The 19,182-nt window shown below is 39.7% G+C and overlaps 1 protein-coding gene across 3 annotated transcripts in view; it reads right to left on the bottom strand.

Annotated features, from left to right (window-relative positions):
* LOC106875464 (protein FAM227B) overlaps nt 1-13,560 on the bottom strand; it is a 158,998-nt gene extending 145,438 nt beyond the window's left edge. Inside the window, exon 1 of one of the 3 annotated variants that reach the window (XM_089349314.1) lies at nt 13,276-13,560. The gene's annotated coding sequence lies outside the window, so the exon portion shown is untranslated. Of the gene's footprint in view, nt 1-6,391; nt 7,372-13,275 lie in introns of those variants that run through there. The other 2 variants (XM_089349312.1, XM_089349313.1) reach the window with 2 other exon arrangements.
* Nucleotides 13,561-19,182: the final 5,622 nt, after the last annotated feature.

Here is a 19,182-nt window from a genome sequence, read left to right as displayed (position 1 = left end):
CAGGACTGCCATGTTATGTTGGCAAATAAACTTTACTAAATAAACTACAATTATTTATGAATATTAAAGAAAAATTATCTTAATTTACTTTATTGATTCATCCACTAGCAGAGCACATTTCTTTTTTTATCCACACCAAGCGACTACATGTGTATGTATAAGAAAAAAGATATTTACTGACGGAAAAGTAAGCTGCTCAAATAAATTACTTTTTACATATCTTTTTCTAAATCATTGTGGATAGATCCCAGCAATGTGCGGAATAAAATGTTTTGTAAGCAATTTGTAACCCACATTAACATTTGTTTTTTAATGAGGGTGATAGGAATGCAGAAACACCAGGATTGGTCGTGTGGAACCAGAGACATAGCCAGCAAGATTTGGTGAGAAAAAAAAATATTTATGATTGGAAAAGATCATAGAAATACATTTAAATGGAAAAAATTTTCTGTTTTACAGAAAAAAACGTTCAACAAAATGTTCAAACTTTAAATTTTTCTGAAAAAATTCTTGTTTTACAGAAAAGGTTTAATAAAATGTTGAGCCTTCAAAAGTTAGAAACTAGAATCGAAAAAATAAAAAAAATTCTAATTGGCATTTTGTTGCACTTCTTGAAAAAATAATAGTTTTAATAATAAACTCTTCTCTTCCTCCTTTCTTTTCTTTTTCCGTCCTCCATTCCATTTTTCAATCTTCTCTCTTTATCCTTCTTCCCAGACCTATCTCTTTTTTTCTTTTCCTTTATTCCATCATTCACCTCTTCGAAGAGCTCATTATCCGTCTTCTTAGAACTACCTTTGTTTCATGTTTCTCCTCTCCTCCTCCACTCCTTTTTCTTTTCTCCTCCATTCCTTATTTATCTCCTTCCATCCTTAATCCCCATCAAATGCATCTACTTGTGCTTCTAAAAGAAATAATATAATTAATCTTCATTTGTTAATGAAAGGGGATTGAAGTGGTGGTATTCCCCATCCCCTTTAAAAATAAGATTTGTCTGCTAATGAGATGAACATTTCAAAAAGTACAACAAAATGCCAATTAAATTTTAAAACTTTTTTTCAGTTATAGTGCCTAACTTTTGAAGGCTCAACATTTTATCAAACCTTTTTCTGTAAAACAATTAAAAAAAAAAAAAGTTTGAACATTTTGTTGAACCTTTTTTCTGTAAAACAGGAAATTTTTTCCATCTAAATTTCTTGTTAAGATTATAATATATCATTTATTATGTAGATTATCATTCAAGTACCATTGCCATTGTTAGCCTAATTTCTAGTTCACCCCCATAACACGTTGAGGTGATTGTTGGTTTCTATGGGGGAAAGGCCCCTACTGATTATTAATTTCTATTTTATAATGTACATAAAACATATCTGATTATTTTCCCCCAGACCACTCCTGAGCTAGCAGACCTACGATCAAAGAGGTTTCTGCTTAACCAATCATCCTGCATTTCTGATATAGTACGTCTAGAAATACATCATCAAAAGTGTCTTTTGTAAGAGAGAGTAGGAAGTGATTTGAGGGCAATTTGGCTGCTATTTCTAACAGGTAAAGTGACCTATACCAGCCTCTGTTTATGCTATCCTAGCTACGGCTTGAGTCCAGGGAAAAGGAATTAATGAGAATTCGGACGTAGTGTTGATTAAATCTGCCCTGGCAATGATCACCGGAAAGAAGAGACAAGACATAACCGGAAAGAAAACAGGACCCAGTGGGCAGTTTAACTTCTCTAGCATTGTGAGAAAGAGAGGAATAGGTAGACAGGAAAGAAAGGATAGTGAAACATGTTCGGGAGATAGAGGAAGTGTAAGAGAGAAAAAGTGGAAATCACAGCAGTAGGAGGAAGAAGAGTGTAAGAGGGAAATGCAAATAAAAAGACAGAGAGAAAGGGAGAGATAGAGACAGACAGAAAGATACATAGAAATGGGACTGCTCATAGATAGACAGGAGGACTGAATTAACAGAAGGGGAAGGAGAATAAGTTGAAAAGATCCGAAAAGAGAGTAAACAAACACAGAAAGAGAAAGAGTGGGAGAGAGAAAAGCAAACAGAAGAGAGAGAAACAGATAGAAATATAAAGAGGTAATGACTGATAGAAAGGGGAGGAGGATAAGTACAAGAGAGAGTAAACAAGCATAGAAAGAAGAGTGGGAGAGGATACCAAAGAGTAAAATAGAGACAAACAGAAAGATATATATATAGAGAGAGGGGAGAACTCATAGATACACAGGAGGATTGATAGAGAACTGACAGAAAGGGAAGGAGAATAAGTTGAAAAGAGAGTAAAGAAACATAGAAAGAATGAGAGAGAGAAAAGACAGAGAGAGACATAGAAAGATAAATATATAAAGAGGGGATGACTGAGAAGGGGAGGAGAATAAGTAGGAGAGAGTAATCAAACATACAAAGGGGGAGAGGATACGTAAAAGTAAAAAAAAAAAAATGCAATGTGAATATGAAGAGGCACCAATTGTTACTTCCCCCTTAGTGAAGGCGAATGTATTGTTTCAGTCGTGTTTGTTTGTTTGTGGACAAGATACCTCAAGAACCGCCGGAAGATTCGGATGAAATTTTCAGGGATGTTTGGCCTCGTGACTGGCACAAACTGATTAGATTTTGGGATCGGTCGGTATTGAACAAGGATCCTGGATAATTTGTTATATTTACTTCACTTTACATTAAGTATTACGATCTTACGTTGACTTTCAAGTCTTTCTCTGATTATCTCCCTTGAAAGCACACTCATGCTTTCCACATTAAGTTATGGCAGCATTTTTCGTTTCTCTATTTTTAATTTTACTCGCGTCTCTATCTTAATAGAAACTGATAGATAAAGAAATCAAACTACATAAACAAACGGCAGCAAAACCGTTCACAAATTAAATAACACTAACATATTCAGTAACGATAATAAATTTCATTTATCCTCAACAATTTTTAGTTTTACCAATTTTGAATATATCGCTCCTGTTTAAAACCTGTTACCTACTTGACAATTGTATTTCTAGCTCTGCCTTGAAGGAAGCTTCACTTCTTGGATTCAAGTTTTTGTGCACAACGATGTTGTCAAACTCCTGTTAACAGCACCGTATGCAAGTCCTTTCCATTTTCTTTCATGCATGGATAAATTTTTCACTAGAGACCGTAATGGTCAGTGGATAGACTAAAAAAGGCCCTCATAGTGAAAACTGTCCCTGTTCCCACTGCAGACGACACACACACAGCATCACAAACACAGTCCATACACCCAGCTTCACATTCCATGACTACCATTGGGATCGATCAGGTACCGGACAAGGATTCTGGATTATTTTTTTTTTATTATTCATTTTTGAGAGTGGTCGGGTTCATTTTTAGTATTCTCGTTTGTGAAATCAGTCGAGTTTATTTAGGATATTCTCATGTTAAAAATCATTTCCGGCTAATCGTTGAGAGGACATGGGTGTTGCTTTGGCAGAGGTTTGAGCTGAGTGCTCGTTATAATTATGATGCTATAAAACTTATATGAAAATAAAGGTTATAATACAATGAATATTTTAACATAAAGTATATGCAATTTTAACAAAGTTTAAGAAAGTTAATGGAAATTTTGAAATCGGTATTTCAAATGTGCAGTGAGGTTTCGGAATTATAGTCAAGACACGTTTGAGCTGGACTCAACATTTTGTTGGGTTAAGTAGTGCTTAACCAATATGTATAAATAACTGACTAAACTCCTACCTTCCCTTCCTAAAATTGCTGGCCTTGTGCAACAATTTGAAACTTTGTTTTAAGTAAGGCAGTGGGGGTGTCAAAATCATCAAATGTCAGGAAATGCCTAGCAGTGTTCATTCTGTTTCTTAAAATAAAGTCCCAGTCAATTTGATGAAATAAAAAAAAAAAGCAATAAGGATCTTGGTTGAAATTACCGAAATACAACTTTAACACGAAGTAACTTCAAAAATGAAGAATTTTCTTAAAAACGCCAAGAGTAAATGATGTTTTAAATGATACATTCTACCAGTATACGAAATTTGAAAGTGTTTAGTTGCAAAAAATTATTTTTTCTATGTGCCGGCCAAAAGAAAAAGATCCAGCAATGAAATAGCAGGGACCAATTTCATCACCTAATCTCCTACCTCTACTATAACTGAGTTTTATGCCTAAATTAGAAAGCACTTATTACGGCGGGGGATTGGTAGAATCGTGTCTCGGACAAAATACATTGCGGATCTTTACAATCCAAGTTTAAATCCTGTTGAGTCAACTTTACCTTTCATCTATTCGGGGTCAGTGGAATAATGTAGTAGGGTCGATGTAACTAACAAGCCTCCTCCTTTTAATATAACAGGTCTTAGAAACAGTTAATAGTTTAGTGATGTGAAATCAGTTTTGGGCAAATGGTTAAAAAGCTCGCTCTGTGTTCAGTCCTAGTGTGTGCGTCACATTTGGTATTTTCTATTGTGGCCACTGGTCAACTCAAATATCATTGAATGGACTATGGAAGTCCATCTGATGGTCTTTATTGGGTAGCAGAATTATCATGTGGCCGCTGGCTGGACAATGGATAGTTTCATTAGTGTCCTCTCTGTTGCATGTGATGGGACATGGAGTCAGGTCAAAGGAGAATAATATTGTCTTCTTTCGTCTCCTTCACTCCTCGCGTGACCTTGTAAAAAGGCCATGGGCCCAACCTGTCTTCCTCTGATAAAGCACCCACCCCCATTTAAAAATGAAAAAAAGAAAGATGTTTAAATTCATTCTCTATGAGTAAAAACAAATGTGCGATCAAGTTTCGAGGTTAATGTTTACAATGTTAACTTGGAAACGAAAACGAAACAAAAAAAAAACAGCGCAACAGGTGTAAAAAAATGTGTATGAAATGAATATGAAAACAAAAATGCATGCAAAGCAATGGTGGGGGGACGTTCGGAAAATTCACAGGATCCGAGTTTTTCCCTCATAACTTTTAGGAAAATGGGTCTTTTTTATTTTTTACTGAAATCTTATATAAATACCTTTCAAACGGCATACCTTTCTATTCTCACTCAAAATACTAAGCGTTTATGGGGAAGCCTGAAAAAGCATATTGTTCAACCAGGAATGAGATCTAGCTACTTAAAACATGTCGCGTGGTTACTTTTCATACACGCCATCTCACTGCCAACCTAGCAATTTCATGTTTCATTTGGAGGCTGTATGTTCCGGGTGACACGGAAGAATGTATACCCTATAGGTACATTGGCGCATTTTTTATACTGTAAAACATTCTTCTTACCCCCAAAGAGGCTTATACATTAAAACATTCAATACAGATCTTCCTACACCCATTAGGCTTGTTAACTTGCTTATTGGTGATTGAGAGAACTTGTAGTAATTAACCGAAAATATTAAACAAATAAGAAAGGTATCAGACTGTCGTGAGATACGCTAAAAACAACAGCTAAATCGCCCTTAACTTTTTTTTCGGTCAAACTAAAGCATTTGATCCGATGACAAAAATAAAAACAAATTAATCTAATAGGTGTAAAACAACTTGCTGGGAACGAATATGAAGAAAAAAATGCGCGCTCGCGAATGAGGGGGGGGGCGTCTCGTGAATGTTCCGAGACGCCTCACGGAGCCAAGAAACAAAAGGAAAATAGTGTAATAGATGTAAAACGACTTGCTCTGAACGAATATGAAAAGAAGAAAATGCGCTTTCACGAAAGGCGGGATAGGGAGAGGACTCGGAACATTCACATCGTCAGTCCATGGCCTCTAAACTATAGTGATTGACCCGGTGACAAAATATTTTTAAAATTAGTGTAATAGGTGTAAAACAACTGGCTGGGAACGAATATGAAGAAAAAAATGCGCGCTCGCCGGAGACGCTTCACTGGAGCCAAGAAATAAAAGAAAAATAGTGTAATAGATATAAAACGACTTGCTCTGAACGAATATGAGAAAAAAAAATGCGCGCTCGAATTGTTGATGGCATGAATATATCTCAGTTTCGAAAGACTTACAACTGGGCTACATATCTCTCTCTTTTTACTCTTTTACTTGTTTCAGTCATTTGACAGCAGCCATGCTGGAGCACCACCTTTAGTCAGCAATTCGACCCCAGGACTTATTCTTTGTAAGCCTAGTACTTATTCTATCGGTCTCTTTTGCCGAACCGCTAAGTTACGGGGACGTAAACACACCAGCATCGGTTGTCAAGCAATGCTAGGTGGACAAACACAGGCACACAAACATTTTTGAACTTGCTTCCACATTTTTAATGAGAGCCATTTCTAGTTTTTCTACCTTCCTATTTGAAACAAGTTGCAAGTAACCTTTTTTATTGGGTATTGTCAAATCGAATAACCTGAAACTTTTCACAATTCTACCTGTGGTGTGTGCGTACGAGTAGATGTAATCGCCTTACCTCGGTTTTCCTTTCCTCGACTGCGAGTCCGTCTTGCGGTATCCGATCCTCGAAGCTTGCCCCGACCCAAAGTACACCAGGAATAGCAGCTGCTTCTCCCAAACCTTCCCAAACCTAGACCGTCGCTTAACACGTCTTGTCCTGCCCGCAGCCCCGTTCGAAAAGGGCACGAATGCCGATCGAGGCTCTCTCTGCCCTTTTTCCCCTTCCGGTCGACTTGCCCTTCCGGTCAGCCTCTCCAGACACTGACATCATACCACACGCCACCCTGATCTTAAAGATCACGTTCACCCCTACTCCAATTCGAAGTCCGCCATCCAACCGGGCGGGCGCCCTACACGTCGAGATCTTCTCAAGCTAGGTGGCTCGTTTCCATCGCACTCTTCATCCGACGAAGTGGCTATCCTGCGCAGATCCAGCACGTGACGCGGCATTCCATCCACAGAGACATTGTTTCTGGAATTGACCGCTGTCACTGTTCCCCTGCCCCATTGTGATGTGCAGCGTGCCTTCGGCGGCTTGACCCAAACTTCCTCCCCTACTTTCACGCCGGCGGGTCCCTTCTCTTCCTCGCAGAACTCCGGCGTCTTACAGGGATGCCTCCATTCATATTTGAACACCGCTCTGTGCGGCACAGACTCTTCCGCTTGTCCGGATCGGGGAGACATATTGTACCAGTAGACCGCTTCCAGGGGCGAAATGTGCCCCCTTTCAGCCATGGCCTTGATCGTCCGATGGTGCCTCTCAACGATTCCGTTGCCACTCGGTCTATACGCCGCACCTTCCACCGGTCAAGCATCTCTCCCAACGCTTCCGAACGAAACGCCGCCCCGTTGTCCATTAGCAGTTCTTCCACAGGACCCCTCTCCAAGAATATCCCGTTCAGAATGCGGGTAATCTCATCGGCAATGCCTGTCCTCAGCTCCTTCCAAATGGCCAGCCGGCCCGGCCCGCAGTCGACTGGCTGTGGATGTGACGCACTACCGTCAGGAAATGTATCTACATTTCCTGACGGTAGTGCGTCACATCCACAGCCAGTCTCCTCCAGTTGCACTCTACTGAGAGGTTCCCCTGCTCATGCCCACCCGGTGCGGGGTCAATGGATTGGCATCTGTCACATTTTGCGACCACTTTCTTAACGTTTCTCCTAGTGACGTCAGCATCAACCATTTTCGCCAGATACAGGGTCCTATCCACCCCCAAGTGGTGCATAGCATGTAGCTCCTTCAGTTCGGAGTCACCCAGCCGACACGCTGCTGCTATCCCTTTCCTTGCTTCCTCCGGTTCCTCCAGCCACGCCTTTTTCACCTTGGTCAGTGCGTCCGCCCTGTTTCTCTCCGAAGGCACGAAAACCACGTTCAGCTTCAGTCCAAACTCGGTGATCAGCTCTCCCAGAGCTCCTAGGCGGCGTTTCACCAACATCTCCGCGGCACCTTTCGTCCGGACTCTCTTCTCGCTGGTAATTACCGTTCCTACCCAGCCGACCACGGTGGCCGAATTCGTCCGGATCTCGATCGAGCGCAGTCCCCATCTCAAGGCCAAGTTCACCCCTTTCAGCACGGCATCCAACTCCGCCACGTTGATGTGGTTGAAGTCGTCTGCTTTCCGCAGCCAGGCCGCATCCTCCACCTCAGCACCTTCGATCTCCAACACAACCCCTATCGCTATACTGCTAGCATCACACCAAACCGTCCCGCACTCCATCTTGGGTACATACCAGTTTCCTCTGACCGGGTCTTCCGCTCTCGTTCTCTCCAGGATTTCCCGCATCATCTCCACCGTCGCCTCTCCTGCCTTGTCACTCCAACTCTCCCCCTCTGCTCGTCTCTTGATGTAACTACATGCAATGCGCAACCAACCAGCGATCGGATAGTGTCCGATCAACTTCCCACAAACCGAGAACAACTCTCTCCTGCTGACGCTGGAACTCAGCTCTGGGATCTCGTTTCCTCTCCAGAACACCAGCTCGCCCGATCTGTCTTTTTGTAGCTTCAGCCCCAGCGCAGCTCCCCCCACCATCGACTCAGGCGGCCTTGCAATCAGCCCGAACCTCTCCAGGTGTCTCACTACCTCGGTGGCTGGCACTACAGTCTCGTCAACCAAAATGTCGTCGATGTAGGAACTGGTGGCCTTCCTTATTCTCTCCTCTTTCCCTAGGACGGACTTGAGCACCATCGCCATAATTTTCGGAGCGGAATTCAGCCCAAAACCCAGCCTGGTTAAACAGTACGTCCGGCCCTTGTACCGCACCAGCTGGTATCGCCACATCTTGTCACTCACACGGAGCTGCAAATATGCCGACTTCAAGTCGACGATCGTCGCTGCCTTGGTCGACTGTCTCCACACACGTAACGTCTCACCGCAAACGTGTTGCCTCGCCTCCCGTGTGGCACGATATATGGTCGTTCAGTTCCCTAAAGTCCAGCACCGGTCTGACTTTTCCTTTCGTCGGCTGCACCACAGCCATCAGAGGCAGCACTCCACTCACCACCTCCTCTTTCCACGGGACAAGGACTCCTTCTTTGATCCATCTCTACCTCCTCGTCGAACTCGACGCCGGCGTGACCTTTCAACGTATGCTGGTAGCAGCTCACCCTGTTCTTTAGTAGTGGGGGCTCGTCCTTCCATCGCCACTATATCGTCCACCTCCGACCATCAAACGCCGCCTGAAAATCTTTGTCTTCGATGGTGTAAGCGGCGCTGTCCTCGACGGGGCTCTGCTCTCCCTGGCGGTCCCGACTCACGGCGCACGATACCCCCACGCTTCCGAACGTGACCTCATCTCCTGCAATCCTAACGCCACCAAGACGGTTGATGGCGTCCATCCCCAACATGACATCAACCCCGTCTATCACATAGTCGATCACGATCACCCGTAGCCTCAGCGCCGCGCTCGGTAACGCTATCTCCAGACTGGAGCTGCCCCTGCAACGGATCTCTCTACTGTCGACCGCTACTCGTCCCATCCCATTTCTTCGCCACCCTTGGCGTCACGAGGGTAGTCGTGCAACCCGTGTCCACGAGGGCCTTGAACTTCTTCCCCTCGACCTCGACCACGGGCAGCACCTCTACTTGGTTGCGGGTAAAGTTTGAGAGGCAGTAACTTCCCCACGGTCGTAATCACGGGCGATGTGCCCAGTCTTCCTGCATCGATAGCAGACGGGCCCCGATTCGGCGCATTCCCTCGCCATGTGCGGCCCCTGACATTTGAAACACCGGCCCGAGAACGGCCGCTGTCGTTGCTCGGTAGGCTTCCTCACGCCGCTCTCAGGCTGTCGTCTGTCGGCGCCATCGCTATCGGCTTCCTTCCGACGTGCTGTGTCAATACGCGAGCTTGCGCTACTAGCTCGCTGAGCGCCATCGTCCTCCCGCCAGGCAACTGCTGTAATCGGATCCCTACGTCGTCGGGGAATCCATTTACAAACGCCAGCCGCGCCGCTCTGTCCAGGCCTTCTCCCGTAAACCCAGCCAGCGTGGCCAGTCTTCGCACTTCCGCCGCGTATTCATCCACCTATTCTCCCCCCCCCCCCATCTAATCGTTCCTAGTTTTACGAAGGCAGCGTACTCGCTCTCCGTATATGCCCCTCTCAGCCTCCGTTCGACGTTATCTGCACTTAATCTTTCTTCCTCGTCCATTTCTAGGTAGAGAGTCAGAGCGCTCCCTTCCAAGTACAGAGCCATGAGACTCGCCACATCACTTATTCCTTGCAGCTTGGCAACGAGCCTAATTTTTCGTATCCAAGCCATCACATCTCCTTCGCCATTAAAAGGCCTGATCACATCGCTGGCGATCCTAATCTTGGTGGCTGCCATCGCGGCGAATTTCTGCACGTGGTGCCGAAATAGCTTGTGGTGTGTGCGTACGAGTAGATGTAATCGCCTTACCTCGGTTTTCCTTTCCTCGACTGCGAGTCCGTCTTGCGGTATCCGATCCTCGAAGCTTGCCCAGACCCAAAGTACACCAGGAATAGCAGCTGCTTCTCCCAAACCTTCCCAAACCTAGACCGTCGCTTAACACGTCTTGTCCTGCCCGCAGCCCCGTTCGAAAAATGCACGAATGCCAATCGAGGCTCTCTCTGCCCTTTTTCCCCTTCCGGTCGACTCGCCCTTCCGGTCAGCCTCCCCAGACACTGACGTCATACCACACTACCAACTTCACAATATGTCAATAGGGCCACCTAATTATTTTTTTAATCGCGGATTAACTTCTGCATATATCTCCCTCATCAGTATTCATATCACTGAATGACTGTCCTTACTAATACTGGTCAGTGGCATTTCACAAAAACAAGAATGTAATATGGAAAAATGTAAATACTATCAACTGATGTTTTTCTATAAAGGTATTTCTGGTTGATACAGCTTTTAACAGTTGCAACAATGCCAAACTCCGTACATTGCATGTTTAAACGGCTGTATTGCTATCTGATAACAGCAAACATTTTTTTTCTGCTATTAATTTGTTTTCTTTCAAACAATAGAAAAAAATCAATTCTTGGAGAAGACATTTTGAAGATAAATTATAAAATAATATTAAAACGTGTTGCTTGCAACTTTCAGAAATCCCAATTCAATTGTGATATTCTCGATAGGAGTCGTTCATTTAAACATTCCTGTCAGAATCAATCTTTTCTTAACAATATCTTTCTTCGAATTTTCCTGCCAATACTATTCATTTGATTGTCTATTGAGAATATGTCAAAAAAATTTTAGTACAGACATATTGCTTTATCTTACAATCAAGTTATGATTTAAATGTATTTTAGGACTAATTACAAGACATTTTAAACAACACTTTGCTGGTATTTATCCAGTGATTTTTTCTTTAAGGGTATGTAAAAGATAATCTGTTTTAACAGCATACTTCTCAGTTAGTAAATATCTTTTTACCTAACACATGAATGGACTCACTGGGAGTGTATCAAATAAAAATGTGTTCATATGTGAAATTAAAGCTCAACTTTTTCAATTTTTATTTTGAAATGAAAAAGAAACAAACAGCAGATTCGCATTGAAAGAAGTTCAAATTTGGAAGGTTTGTGGGGAATGGTGTTAAAAATTTAAATTGCAAAAATTTCTTTCTTGCAAAATTGTACAAGATACAGTTTGTAGAACACAAAATCCAAAAACATTTACAAAAGATATCCGAAAAACAAGTTATGACCGTTTACATGGTGTGCTTTGATCAAAATCGATATTAGACTGTGTGCATGCACGAATTTCTTTAAATTTTTCTATTTGGACTTCAAAAATTATTGGAAATTAAAAACAGAAACAAAAGGCCGATCCTGACTGTCCGCATTTTAAAACATTGATTAACAAATAGAAGAGAAAGTCGAAATTTGAGAATTTCAGGGGTGGGGAACAAAAAAAATGAAACTTGAAATTCTGAAAATTGTGATGTGAATCAGTATGTATGCATGCATGCGTGCACACCATTTTTTTTCTTTGGTTTTTATTTATCCCAGATTAAATTCCGATATAATCGTAATCTTACATATTTCGAGTCTCAGAAATGCCATTATTTTCGTTACTATCCGCGAAAGATTTTTTATCTATAATGCAAAATGGTGCATCAACATCTACTGCCCAATCTGATAGAATTCTGGCAGAACTGTGTAGCAACAGATCGCCAATAATCTTACTGTTTTAAAACAGAATTTGAAAGCACGTGTTGTCAACTGTAAATACACGTGCCCAAGTGGAAGAGGTAGACGGATCACAAGTTCTGTGTAATTTATGTATAATTTTATATACATCAAGAAATATAAATTTAACACAGTAAATTAATGTGTAACATGTTCATTTACGCTGCCCACACACACACGCACGATAACAAAAACTGTCGCATTTTATGTGCGAGTTACGGATGTATGTGTATGCGGCTAGGGTTCTTACCTGCTTCTTTTGTATATGTAAAATCGATGCGTCAGTGAATACAAATACATCAAACAACACGCTCGCGCACACACACACGGACACCCATCAGCTTCCTCTTCGACACGTCAAAAGTAAATAAATAAAACTTTTCACTGAAACTAATGAATGGATGGCAAGTCGCGAATGGAATGTCTGAGACTCAAACGGATTGATTGCCCTGAAAGTTATTTGTAGAAGTTTTCATTTTTTAAAAATACCAATTTTATTGAAAGTTATGAAGAAACAAAGCCGGCTCGTGTGGATTTTCCGAAATTTCTCTTCTTCGGAAACATTTTTCCACAACAAATTCCGATATAATTGGATTCTACAGCGTAAGAAATATGTTGTAGAAAATTTCATTAGAATATATCCATTTTTGTGAAAGTTATGAAGTGGGGAAACACTTCTGTAAGTATGTTCCGAAAGCCGTCCATCGCATAAAATATGTAAGAATGGTGAGGAAATTATAAATCTCACAGTTCTAAGCAGAAAAATTCTACCAAAATTTGAATGAGTAAATTCACTGAGTTGTAAGAAGAAAAATTGAGAATTAGTGCTTGATAGACTTACAATTTTCTAAAGAAATTTTCCTGACTTCGTCCAGTTGTAAACTGGTACAGAATAATCATTTTTTTCTGAATGTTATGAAGGAACAAAATAAGCAGGTGGGGTGCACACTTGCTGGTATACGAAAAATTTCATAAAAAATACCCTTTAGTTGTCTGTCTTCGAAGACTATGAAATATATGAGTATTATACTTTCTCAGTTACAACTTTAGTTGAACTTATTTCTTAAAATAGGTTTGAAACTAGCCATAGTGAAAGAGGTGTGGATCTAAAAATTGAAGATGGGTTGTGGACAATAAATGACAAACACACTAAGTATACTGCTTCACTATGATGTAGAAGTTCTTTTGTTTTCTTTTTTACATGTCAGTGTGTAAAGAAATAGAAAATAATCTTACTGTTTTAATAATACTTTAGAACTTCTGATTTTTAACTCTTGCAATTTGATTATTTCTTTAAATTTCTTTCATCTCAGGATATTATTTTTCCTTCTGTTTATTTGTTGCTTTTGTGTTCGTGTAAACATTTGTTGACAAAAGTTGCTAAGAACGCAGTGTAGACATTAAGAATGGCTGGCTGCAGTTGTCATCTTAGTTAATGCCTTCAGCTGAGCTAAATCATTCTGAGACGCCAAGGTATCATTTGGTTGCCCAGTATACGATAGAATATATACATGGTTCGAGTCATGTTTCTGGTTCCGTTCACTTTTCTGCCCTACATCGTATCTATAAATGTATACTTTGAATTTTATTTTATAAGAATTGGATGAGATATGACGGCTCGGCCGTCTCTCCCCAGTTCTTATATTAATCATTAAAATCCAGAAATACAACAACACGAGGGATAACGGTAACAACAGAACATAGTTTATTCTAGGTTGGTGTATAGCTGTTTCGTTCCTGGGTGAATGGGCATGCCGCTAGAATACCAAAGGAAGCTTCGTGGTCGAGTTGTGGGAGAGCCTGAAAGAACATCTTGTCACGACAGCTGCTTGAGGGAAAAGAGATACGTGTTGTCGCCACAGCTGCTAGAGAGAAAAGAGATCGAACGCTATTGCTTTTTCTCCACCTGTTGCATTGTGCATGCGTGCTCGGGTACTTCCGCTGACGGCAAATCCCTTGCACATGCGCAATGGCACTTCCCAAGATGGCGGCCACACGCGCCACTACAATCTTATAAAAGCCTTGGCAGACGAAGTCATCCATCAACTCACCAATAATTCCTCCACACACACATACATCCAATTTTTTTTTATTCCTTTGTTTTTAACAACGGGCAATACGATATTGCTAACATAAAAAAAAATCAAAATTTCAGTTCCTCCCAGTTTTCTAAAAAAAATATGATTTTGAGGATATTCAATGTTTAAAAAATAAACAGAGCGACAGGAGGCAGTATTGGTAGAATATTCACCACTTAAAAGTGGATGTTGCGTTAGAATACACATACTGCAATATTTACCAAGAGACAAAACTCTCATAGCTTTTCGGTGCATAAAAGCACATCATAACTATCGTCAGCTACTTTCGCCACTCGGACCACCAGATCACGTGATTTCGACATGATCCTCCCCACCGCCACCGAAAAAATTCTAATACATTTCTTGTAGCGAATATTCAAAAACGAAAGTTTGTGATAAACTCAAGGAGTTTACCAAACAGATTACAATTTTCGTATCATCTGCACTTCATAAACTCGCAGATACTAGTCAACCATAGAACTGTGGGTTCCACAGCTTGTTTATATTCCCTCATTTTACAGAGGCCTATGTGCTTTCTACTTATTGAAGGTAGGTATCATCTTTTGAGTTAATAAACTCAATGCTGTGGTTCACTGTTCTCTTCAGTTTTCTATTTCTCCATCATATTCGGAAGGTTAAATGTGAGTTAGCTATGGTTATACTTCTATTTAGGTTGAAAAGGTCCAAGAAAACACATAGTTATGTAAATGAGGTAATGACAAGACAGCAACTGAAAATATCCATTTCTTAAAAAAGAAAACAATACACTATAGATGATACCTTTGCTTATTACTATGGAAACAGGCACCAATATATTTCTAGGTTTGATTGGTGAAAATTACCTAAAATTTGCAAACTTTGAAAGTTATTAACTTTTTATTTATAAATTTATGGCAAAAATGAATTTCATTTCTATAATTAGCTTACAAAACTACATCAATATATCAAAGCTGATATCAATTGGAGTAAAATTAAAAGAATTGAAAAGTGAACCAAACAAAAAAGATCCATTTACCATTGTAGAAAAGTGTGACTAAGTTGTTCCCTCAAAAATTTACCAAAAATAAACTGAAAATATTTTCAGATGTAAAGGGGTGTATGGGTTAAGGGTAATTTAGCCATTATTGTTAGCACATTCCAGGAACACCTGGTAACTTTGTCATTTCTTTTTCTCTCTGACATGTATCAAATAATATTTTTCTCTTCATTTAAGCAACAACAAAAAAATTTGTAATGTAAATTTTTAATACCCCCTACCATACTTTAAGTGAGTCCATGTGTATAGGAAAAAACATTTTCTAGGCAGAAAAGTATGCTATTAAAATAAATTATCTTTTACATACCTTTTTGAAATCGCTGTGGATAAATCCTAGCAATGACCTTCTCAGATGCAATTCTCTAAAGAACTAAAATATTATCCTTTATTTCATTGGAGTTAGGGTATTATGGTGTTGGAATATATTTTTGGCTTTTGAAAGAATATTAATTTCTTGTACTGAAAGAGTTTTTTGGGGTAGGCTAATTATCTTTGGTTTCTGATCTTGAGTTTGTACCATTGGGTGCCAAGAATTCCATACACTGATTTCTGCGCAATGCAGTAATCATTTGCTGTATGCTAGTCTGCCTATGTGCATTAGAATGTATGTATATTTCAGAGTGTTATTTCATTCTTAGTATTTCTTGTTATTTCTTTTGTATTATCTTTTATTGTACCTTTACATATTTCCTTTATTATTTTTGTTGTCTCCTTATATTTCTTTGATTTCTTTCATCTTTTCTTTGCATGTTCTATATAACACCATCCCCCCCCCCCCCACTAGACTCTTGCGCCAGAAACAAAATCCCTAAATTCCTTATATTCCCTTTCTATCAATGTAAAGACAGAATCTCCACACAAGAAAGAATCAACAAGGAGAATCTTTTCATAGAGAAATTCCAACCATTTCTTAACACACAAACCCCTCAGTGACCTTATTTCTCTAGGAACAGACATAAACTTCCTGTTGACAAAGAGTTCATAACTCCAACTAAAAAGATTTGTCTCCCCTTACACACACTTCCTGTTTTGACACCACACTTCCTGCTTAACACAAACTTTTAGCCCCTTTTCTCTTTTTTTAAACCTAACACAACTCTCAATTTTCATGCATCCTTATTTTTTCCAACCATTATCTACATGAATTACCATTGAACTTTAAAAGCTCAAAGACAATATAATGTATTGGTATATTTATTTTATCATATATTATTTTTTTTATATATTATTTTTTTCATTTTTTACTTTTTTGTAAAAAACATTTTCATTCTCCCTCTTCTTGAAAATTTGCCATGCAATGAAAGCCAGTTAGAAATCTTTATTAAAATATGCTTCCAGTTTAGCATTCTGCCTTATTATTATTTTTCATTTTCCTATATATATATATATATATATATATATATATATATATATATATATATATATATATATATATATATATACTTATGGGTGTGTGTGTATGCCTTTAGGCACATATATGTATTTACATGTGACTGAGTGTTTACATATTGTGTCTGTGGATGTGTATATACTGTGGTGTAGGTGGGCAGACTGGTTGCATAGGTTCTTTGTATTTCTGCAGAATGATTTCTACCCCTTTACCTTTACTAACTCCAGCATCAGGATTCTAGCAGTCAGAAAATTCTGTCATCATCTCTCTTAGATAAAAGTTTATGACCACAATTTTTACCTTTAACAATAGCAATTATTTTCTCTCTTCTTTTTTTCTTTTTTCTTTATTTCTCTCTTTTTCTTCCTACTCCTTAACTCTAAACCATACCCACTCTTGCATATTAAAGTAATCTTAGCCTGATGATTAGCTACATTGAGCTTTACTTGTTGCATTACTATTACCTCAGGAGATTCAGCTAGCTAAGAAACATAAGTAGCTCACATTTTACCTGTTCCACTCCCTCACTCTGGGTATTTGATTAATGAGAGAGACAGAATGAGGAAAATACGAGAATCTTTTTTGATCACTGCAATTGTTTTAACCCATCTAGCATTGATCCCTCACAGGTGAGATTCTGTACTTCTGCTTTAGGTGTATCCCTCGGTATAGATGTGTGATTTCATAGGTATCTCATTAAAATAAACTTCGCAATTTAAGATATGCAGCTTCATTCTTAGAGAAGATCCATAACAAATATCAGATCCAAAAAGAAGCAAATACACAATACAGCGAAAAATGTATTAGATATAACCATTAGCACATATGGATGTACAAGCACCTACACATACACTCAATCATACAAATGTACACACACATACACACGTAGTTTGGTGCACATATGCTCACACACAGAATTAAGTAGATATTAATAAAGTCAGTGCTTATTACTGGTTAGTGATACAACCCTGGTTGGTGAGGAATCACAGATTCTGTTATGCAGTTCATTCAGTGCAAATTTGGGATATGGTACCAATTGAAACTATTTTTTCAGAAGCATTGTCATGTCCAAGATCATAATTAAAGACATCTCTTTTTCACAAGTCAATACTATATGGCAGTGTAACTTGGGCCGTGACTGCCGAGGACATGCGCAAGCTCGCAAGAAACGAAGCCAGTATGCTCCAATGGATGTGTAATGTCAGTGTGCATACTAGACAGAGTGTAAGTACCTTGAGAGAAAAGTTAGACCTAAGAAGCATCAGTTGTGGTGTGCAAGAGAGACGATTGCGCTGGTATGGTCATGTGGCAAGAATAGATGAGGATAGCTGTGTGGAAAAGTGCCACAACCTAGTGGTTGAGGGAACCTGTGGAAAAGGTAGACCCAGGAAGACCTGAGATGAGGTGGTGAAGCACGACCTTCGAACTTTAGGCCTCACCGAGGCAATGACTAGTGACTGGGACCTTTGGAAATATGCAGTACGTGCTAGTGGCATGTAAATAGCACCATTTGAGCGTGATCATTACCAGCATCGCCTTACTGGCATTTGTGCTGGTGGCACGTTAGAAAATCATTCGAGTGAGGTCGTTGCCAGTGCCACTAGACTGGCTCCTGTGCAGGTGACACATAAAAAACACCATTTTGAGTGTGGCCGTTGCCAGTACCGTGTGACTGGCCCTCGTGCCGGTGTCACATAAAAGCACCCACTACACTCTCGGAGTGGTTGGCGTCAGTCAAATCGTCCAACCCCTGCTAGCATGGAAAGCAGACGTTAAACGATGATGATGATGATGTGTATAGTTGGAATCTAGCTTCTGCTTGTTATGTTCTTTGACTTTTCTGTTTGATGTGGTACTGTTGTAGGGTTTCATGATGTCTACAGCTAGTCTATTTGTCATCATTCTATTAAAAGCAAGCCCATTGCTCATCAGGTATCTCCATACTGTATAAATCAAAGGCAAGCCAACAAAATATATTTTACATAGCTGCTAGACAAAAGTTGAATTGTTTATGACCTTTAAAACAGAGAAGCACCATGTTTTCTATTGGAAATTTTAGTAGAAGATACTTGCCCAAGGTGCCATGCAGTGGGATTGAACCGGGAACCATGTGGCTGGTAAGTAAGCTACTTACCACTAATGTTTATCAATTTAAATGGCAACTTTTGTCTATTAGAATTGCTCAGCTACCACCTAAACATACACAGTCTTGAAGCTTGAAAATATCTTTTTTTAAAATTTTTTTGTTATTGCAAAGGTTTTCTCTATTGGAGATGTTGATCTCAGCATTCGGACAGTTTATCACAGCAAAAGATTAATTTTTTTTTAAAGATAGAATATATGACATAGAGAAACGTTGGGTATAAACATCATAAATGAACATGGATCATACTTTGATTAAACTAATCAGGTCTCTAACACTTCTGAAACAGTTTATTGTTACCTTTCAAATACATTTCATGTGAAACAACCTAATACTATCAATTGTATTAAACTATTGCCAGCTGTGATTGGAGGTTATGTTAACATAATTATCATCAAATTTAAATGGAAGCTGCAGTGTTGCTTTGGTTACAACCATCTTATAGTTATATAACCAAAGTTATATAACTATAGCTATAGCATACTCTTGAGAGAGG

The sequence above is a fragment of the Octopus bimaculoides genome, chromosome 3 (assembly GCF_046866305.1).
Source record: "Octopus bimaculoides isolate indiv1 chromosome 3, ASM4686630v1, whole genome shotgun sequence".
NCBI classification, from domain to species: domain Eukaryota; kingdom Metazoa; phylum Mollusca; class Cephalopoda; order Octopoda; family Octopodidae; genus Octopus; species Octopus bimaculoides.
Note: the sequence above shows the minus strand (reverse complement) of the source record. Positions and strands in the feature narration are given on the sequence as shown.